The sequence below is a fragment of the Rattus norvegicus genome, chromosome 19 (assembly GCF_021556685.1).
Source record: "Rattus norvegicus strain SHRSP/BbbUtx chromosome 19, alternate assembly SHRSP_T2T, whole genome shotgun sequence".
NCBI lineage: Eukaryota > Metazoa > Chordata > Mammalia > Rodentia > Muridae > Rattus > Rattus norvegicus.
Window position 1 is genome coordinate 28,755,233 of NC_141552.1, and position 6,441 is coordinate 28,761,673.

General features: G+C 47.5%; 1 pseudogene; it reads right to left on the reverse strand.

Annotated features, from left to right (window-relative positions):
- Window positions 1-342: 342 nt before the first annotated feature.
- LOC147999342 (SUMO-conjugating enzyme UBC9 pseudogene) lies at window positions 343-3,740 on the reverse strand (annotated as a pseudogene).
- Between the last annotated feature and the right edge of the window lie 2,701 nt (window positions 3,741-6,441).

A 6,441-nucleotide genomic window follows, 5' to 3' on the forward strand; every position in this document is an offset into this window, starting at 1 on the left:
CTGTCATACAGCGAGCTGGAGGCCAGAGCTCTGAACAGTGGGAAACACGCCTGCATCCGAGTGCGACGCGAAGAAACTAACTCCTAGGGGCTCACCAAGTACAAAAGTTTATCATTCTACAGCAGTTGAAATACTGACATTAATATTAGAATAGAAGCAAATTTTACTCAATAATCAAAAATGCAAAAGACTGAATATGCCACTGGCAGAAATGGAAAATGGCACCCTCTCAACCCTCCCAGGCTACTAGTAATTGTACAGAGCGACTTAGTTCTGCAAAAGGTTATAAACAAGTTCTTGCCAAGCCAATCCCTTCCTCGTTATGGAGCCTGGGTCTGTTGCTTATGAGGGGGCAAACTTCTTTGCTTGTACTCGAACCCTTTTCTCATAGCCCACTCTGTTTTGGCAATAAATTGTATAGGCCTCTGCTTGAGCTGGGTCTTGAATATTTGGTTCGTTTAGAAGTTCTTATATTCTCAATAAGATCTGTTTGATTGTGATAGTTGGCCTCCAGTCCTTGTCTTTCTCCAGGATGGACAGGCCCACTGTGCCAGAAGGATACACGTTTGGATGAAACAGCGGTGGCTCAAATTTCCATTTTGGTGGTGAGGACCGATAGTCATCTTGGAAAAGCATCCGTAGCTTCAACAAGCCTCCTTCCCACGGAGTCCCCTTCTTTCCAGGGATAGCACACTCCCATTTCATCAGGTTCATTGTGCCATCGGAGTTCTTTGTTGGGACAGCCACAAAGCCAAAAGGGTGGTTCTTCTTCCTCCAGGCTTTGACATATTCAAATCCCTGGGCGACCTCGGCCCTGGACCGTCATGGCGGCCGCAAAGGCGGCAGTGCTCCTTTGTCTCCGGACTTCCCTCCGCTCTATCTGTATTTCTCAAATAATATTTGGCAGCCTATGCGGTCAGTGTGAATGGAAAAGTATTGCAGTGATATAATGGTTTTGATTTTAAGTTGGCACCTATGAATGTCCTGCGAGTGTTGCTATGATAGAATGAACCCAAACATCAGCCCCACATAGCCTCAGTGAAAAACAGGGAGTGGCAGGGAGGAGGGATGGAGGGGAGGAGAGGAAAGTGGCAGAAGGAGGGGGAGGGGAGGGACAAAGAGAAGTTGACAGTTTCTCTTAGGCTAGGATAGATAGATATCCACTATGAACTTCCTTTCTTTTTTTTCCTTCCAACACTATGAACTTCTTGTATACCTGTTCCAGGACTGCCACAGACCATTGGCGTATGCCACACATGGGACCGCAGGTGCAAGTAGGTCAGGAAAGTCTTGGGATATTTCAGACTTGGTGTCCCATCTAACAGAACACAACTGTCAACTGCAAAACCTTGATTTTCAGAAATCCCAGCTCAAGTGTGTGTGTGTGTGTGTGTGTGTGTGTGTGTGTGTGTAGCTTGTGACCCTTCCTGAACGGGCCCTGGCACAGACTCAGGCTCCCCTGTGGAGGTATTTGTGAGCTCTTTAACATACCCTGTAGTTAGTTTTAAAGGGTCTCTTTGTCCTGAAAGCTTACAGACAACAACCTTCCGCTCTCCGTTCTTCCTTGTCCATCTCTGGTTCTTTAAAGCACGAGTGGAAGCCTGCTGTCGTGTTGCACAGAGAAGGCAAAGCAGGAAGGGAAACATCAAAAGGCCCCGGCGGGCTCCCCACGTGGTCCAGATATTCCTGTGTGGTGCAGAGAGGAAACTGGAAGCCATGCACTTCCATTGCTCACCTCAGGCCGTTAGTTTTTCCCTTTCTTAAAGCGTAGGTCCGGTGGTCCTTGACATGCACAGCTGTGGTGTGAGAAGAAGGTGAGGAGCTCCTGACAGTCTGTGTAAGACCCGAGGAGCCAGAAGTGAGCGGGGAGGGGAAAGCCAGCCTCCTCTGGGACCCCTGTTGGACAGAGGATTGGCAAACAGTGGGTGCTGTGAACCTGGGGTGAATCCGGACCCCAGGACTCAGATGCTGCCTTTTGTGGCTGCAGAGAACAAGGCACTAGGACTAAGAGAGTCACACTATGATTCTTCCCTGCCTCCTGTTCCACCTCTTAAGTGGGACTTAAGTGGCTGTACCGCTAGATCTCTGGGCTTGTTTTCTGTCACTTCTTCAGAGGAGGCTGTGAAGTGACTCATGCAGTATCTGCCAGGGGCACTTAGTTACTTGCTGTCTTGAGTACAGGTTTACCCAATGACTGCTGTTTAAATAGGCAGTCTGCCTCACTTACTTCCTCTGCACCTGTGGGAAGTACCCGGGAATCTTCTTCTGGTGCGTTTTTTTGTCCTAAACAATTGTAGACTTGTGGACCACATACAGCCTCTGTTGTGTATTTCCTCTAATTATTTAAAAACGTTATAGCTGGAGATGCCCGTCCTGTGCAAAGCCCTGGGTTCAATCCCCTCAATAAAAAATTAAAATTAATAATATATTGGAAAACAAGCAAGGAAGGGCTGAAGCCCCAGTTTTTGCTGACAGCTTGCACAGAAACATACAATGGACTGGAGGTGGGCTGAGAGCCCGTGTTTGCCCCTCTCCACTCTAGAGACAGATGGCTTGGTTCAAACCTCAACTCAGCCTCTAAGGAGCTGTGATATTAGAAAAGTCATGTAACCTCTCTAGCTTATCTCACTTACCAAGTAGAACTGTACCTTCCCTTTCGGTAGTGACAGTATCGGATAATATATATGCGTATAGTTCTTAGTATACAAGTATACAGTCAGTGCTTAACATTGGTTATCCTTGTCATTAGTGTATACCTGGAATTTGAGAGTGTAACTAGAGCAGAATGTAATTGTCAGCTACAAAGTTGGTGTGGAGTGGTGTGGTGTGGTGTGGTGTGGTATGGTGTGAAGTGGTGCGTGTGTGCGTGCGTGCATGCATGATGAGTGTTTGGAGCTCAATGTTTGTCCACCCATGCATTTTCAAGTTTTTGTTGAGACGCTTGTGTGCTGGCAGTGTCATAAGCACTGGGGACAGAAGATAACAAAACAGGATGCATGCCTGTCTTCAGGAAACTCATGCGCTGGTGAGAGACACTTGACCCACACTAGCAGAAAAGCACAATTAATGATATGGCAGAAGGTGATACAAAGCATCAGAAAAACTAGTGAGGGTGGTAAATGCTTCAGTAAGGTGATTGATCATTTTTTAGGAAGATCAGAGAAGTCATCTCTGGGAAGGTGTACAAGCAGAGACTGGAGGGAGGGAGGGAGGGAAGGAAGGAGGGAGGAAGGAGGGAAGAGAATTCAAGGGCAACAACCAGTGCAAAGGTCCTGAGGCTAGTACATATTTGGCTCAGTGAAGAGCTCTATGAAGCTAGAACCCCAGGAAGAGCTATGTTGCTAGATCTGAGTGCTCTAAGGAGAAGGGGACACAGACACCAGAGGCCTTGGAAGCCAGGGAAGGGAGGTACACTGTCTTGAGCCTTGCAGATCATCACTGAGAAGGACTTCTTGTCTGAAGATGCTGGACAGTGTCCTGCAGCCTTCTCGCCAGGCGGCATTCTTTGTTAGAACCACACCATCGTTTTGTTCTTAAGGAGTTCAAAGCTGGGGGTAGAGGGTGGGGCATTCACCTTTGACAACATCCTGGCAGCAGAAAGTTAAGCAAGAAGGCTTTATTCTAGCTCTTGGTTTCAGGGCATTCAGCCCACCGCAGAGGGGAACAAATGTCACCAGGAGTGTGGGACAGCTGTCCACACTGAGTCCAGATAAGAAACTGGGAGCGATGAACACTGGTGGTCAATTTGCAGATTCCTTTCTATTCAGTTTGAGACACTGGGCCATGAAATGATTTTACCATGAAAGTGAGGCTTCCTTATTCAGTTCTACATTGCTGGAAATATTCATAAACAAACCCAAAGAGGCATGTTTCCATGGTGATTTCAAATTATCACAAGGTAGATATCCTTACTCAAAGATAGGAGTCCCACTTGTAGTATTGACAGACGAGGTGACAGGAAAACTGTCTTTTGCTGTCCGTCAAGAAGGGGCAGCAAGAGGTGGGACTAGCCAGTGGCAGGGAGGGTTTCATAAGGCAATCAATGAAGGAAGGACTCTGACCAGAAGGTGGCGAGTTAAAGGATTTCTACTGCAAACAAAGGGCTTGATCTGCCAAGATCCTCTTTTCCTCTTCCCGATATCATGTAAGCTCAGTGGTAGGTAAAGCAGAGTGTGGCAACTGGTAAAGACCACACTAACACTATATAGTTAGCACAGCCTGGCTTGTAGCTTTCTGGCAAAACACACACTCAACCTAACGCCAGTCCTGGGCTTAGTCATGAGCACCCCAAACCCAAGTTCATTAGTTTGCAAGTTAAAAAAAAATGACCATTCCTTTGGCAAGAGTGACCCCGGTAGACCTGGAAGAGGCAACATAGCTTCTAGAAATATTTTTCAACTAGGAGTGGGGAAAGGAAGAGAGAACATGGAGACGTATCTGATAGTTGAGCCCTGTGTCTTCACCTGCATCATCGCCGGGACACTGGCAAGAAGGCTGGAGCCTTCATAGATCCCTGTACTAAAATGGGACTCTCAGAAGATTGGCTGCTGTAGTCGGACAATCCCCATACCTACTCTAAAGTCTCGCTCACTACCAGAGCAGGCCAGAGACAAAGTGGCAGTCTTCCAAGCCAGTCCTTTCCCAGAAGTCCGGGAGATGTGGAGAATAATCAGAAGCATCTGAAGCAACTCAAAATTGAAAGTCAGTGTGGAGATGCATGATGGGAAGTCTGTGGAGTTCTTGCAGTGAGCAGAGCAGAAGCATTTTGTGCTTCTACTAGCCAGTTTCTCAGGGTGACTTAGGTAAGTCTCCCCCCTTTTATTATCTCTACTTTGCCCAAGCTTCCCCTCTCCAGAGCCCACTTCCGTTTTAGGGCTGCAGATGTAGCCCAGCGATAGAAACCTTGTCTGGTATCCACAGAGTCCCGAGTTTGAAGCCAGAGCATGGCCAAAGTAAATAAGTGGATGAACACACAGGCCACATACTATTCATACATGTCAATACTAATACGAACGAAAGGTAACTTTGCTGCCTGTAGCCTTCAACGGTACATAGGTCCTTAGGCCTGGCATACTTACTGTCACCTGAGGACCTTTGCCTGTGATCTCTGTCCCTGACACTTGAAGCAAGCCTTCTTCCCTTTCTCTCTATTATTCTTTTTCCGCCTTTGTCCACCTTTCTGGTAACCAGGGGGTCCAGAATGGACTGAGTAGAATAGTCCAACAGAAAACAGGAAGTGGGGATGGTAGGGCTGAGTCAGCAGACTCTCAACTTCCAGCTCAGCTCCCCAGACCTGTAACACTTTCTTCTGCAATAGTGATTGTGCAAGGACTGCCAATGTGCATGCGCGTGTGAGTGTTTGTGTGTGTGTGTGTGAGTGTGTGTGTGCGTGTGCGTGTTTGTGTTGGGATGGGAGGCAGAGGCTGGATCTATTTGTCTATTTTTGTTGTTGTTGTTGTTGTATGTTGTATAGCTAAGGCTGGCTTCAAATTCTGATCTTCCTCTTGGTCCCAAGATTACTCTTAGTTAGTGGTACCACATGAGTTCTCTCAGCCTTGATGTACACGCAAAAGCAAGAGGGGTTTCTGAGCCTTTCAGTCTGTCCTTGTCGAGGGTTCCCTGCTCCTTGGTTCCTTAGACAAGCTCGTTACGGTCATCATTCTCCTGTGGCCGGTCTTGTTCACAAGGCCCTCTGCTAAATGATCACCACATCTTTCGGATCCGGAAACCTCTTCCAGCTTGCTCCAATGACTCTCCGCTCCCACCAGGAGTTAAATATTCCCATCATGCCTTGACCCTTTAGAGCAAGTTTGATGGTTGTATCATGAAACAGTGGCCGGGCAGTTTAATTGAATCTCTGTATGTCAAGTGCACACAGACATCTGTGCTGAATAGCAATGCGCAGAGGATATTTCCTCTTTCAAGTACTTTGCTGCCATTCAAGGCCATGCTTGCAGAAGGATAAGCTCGGCTCCCTCCGCCTCATACTGGAAAACGTCAGATGGGATTGGGAGCTTGGAGGCTTGTTAGCAAAGCTGAGTTATACTGGAAACTGAAAGTAACCCTGGGCAGATACTCAGGGCGATTACCTCCCATGCCTTTCTTCCTTAGCTACACTCTTCCCCCTCTTGTGTTTGTAGGCTGAGGCTTGATTCTACTGCATAGACGTTTTCCCATCTCCGGGGCTTCTGATAATTCTGCCTTGTGTTCTGAATCTAGTAGTCCATCTGAACTCTGCTCCGGGGCTCTCCCAGTCAGAGAGCGGGATGAACAAGCTGCCAGCATTTGACTTGCTAGACAAATGTCAGAACCAGTCACCCTCCAGCCTTTAGAGCTTCCACGCAGAGGAGCACTGCACTTTGACCCGCAGTTCATTGGCTGAAACAAGTCATGTGAACACACCTATCAGAAGCAAGCTTCTTAAATGTATGTCTCGAGCGT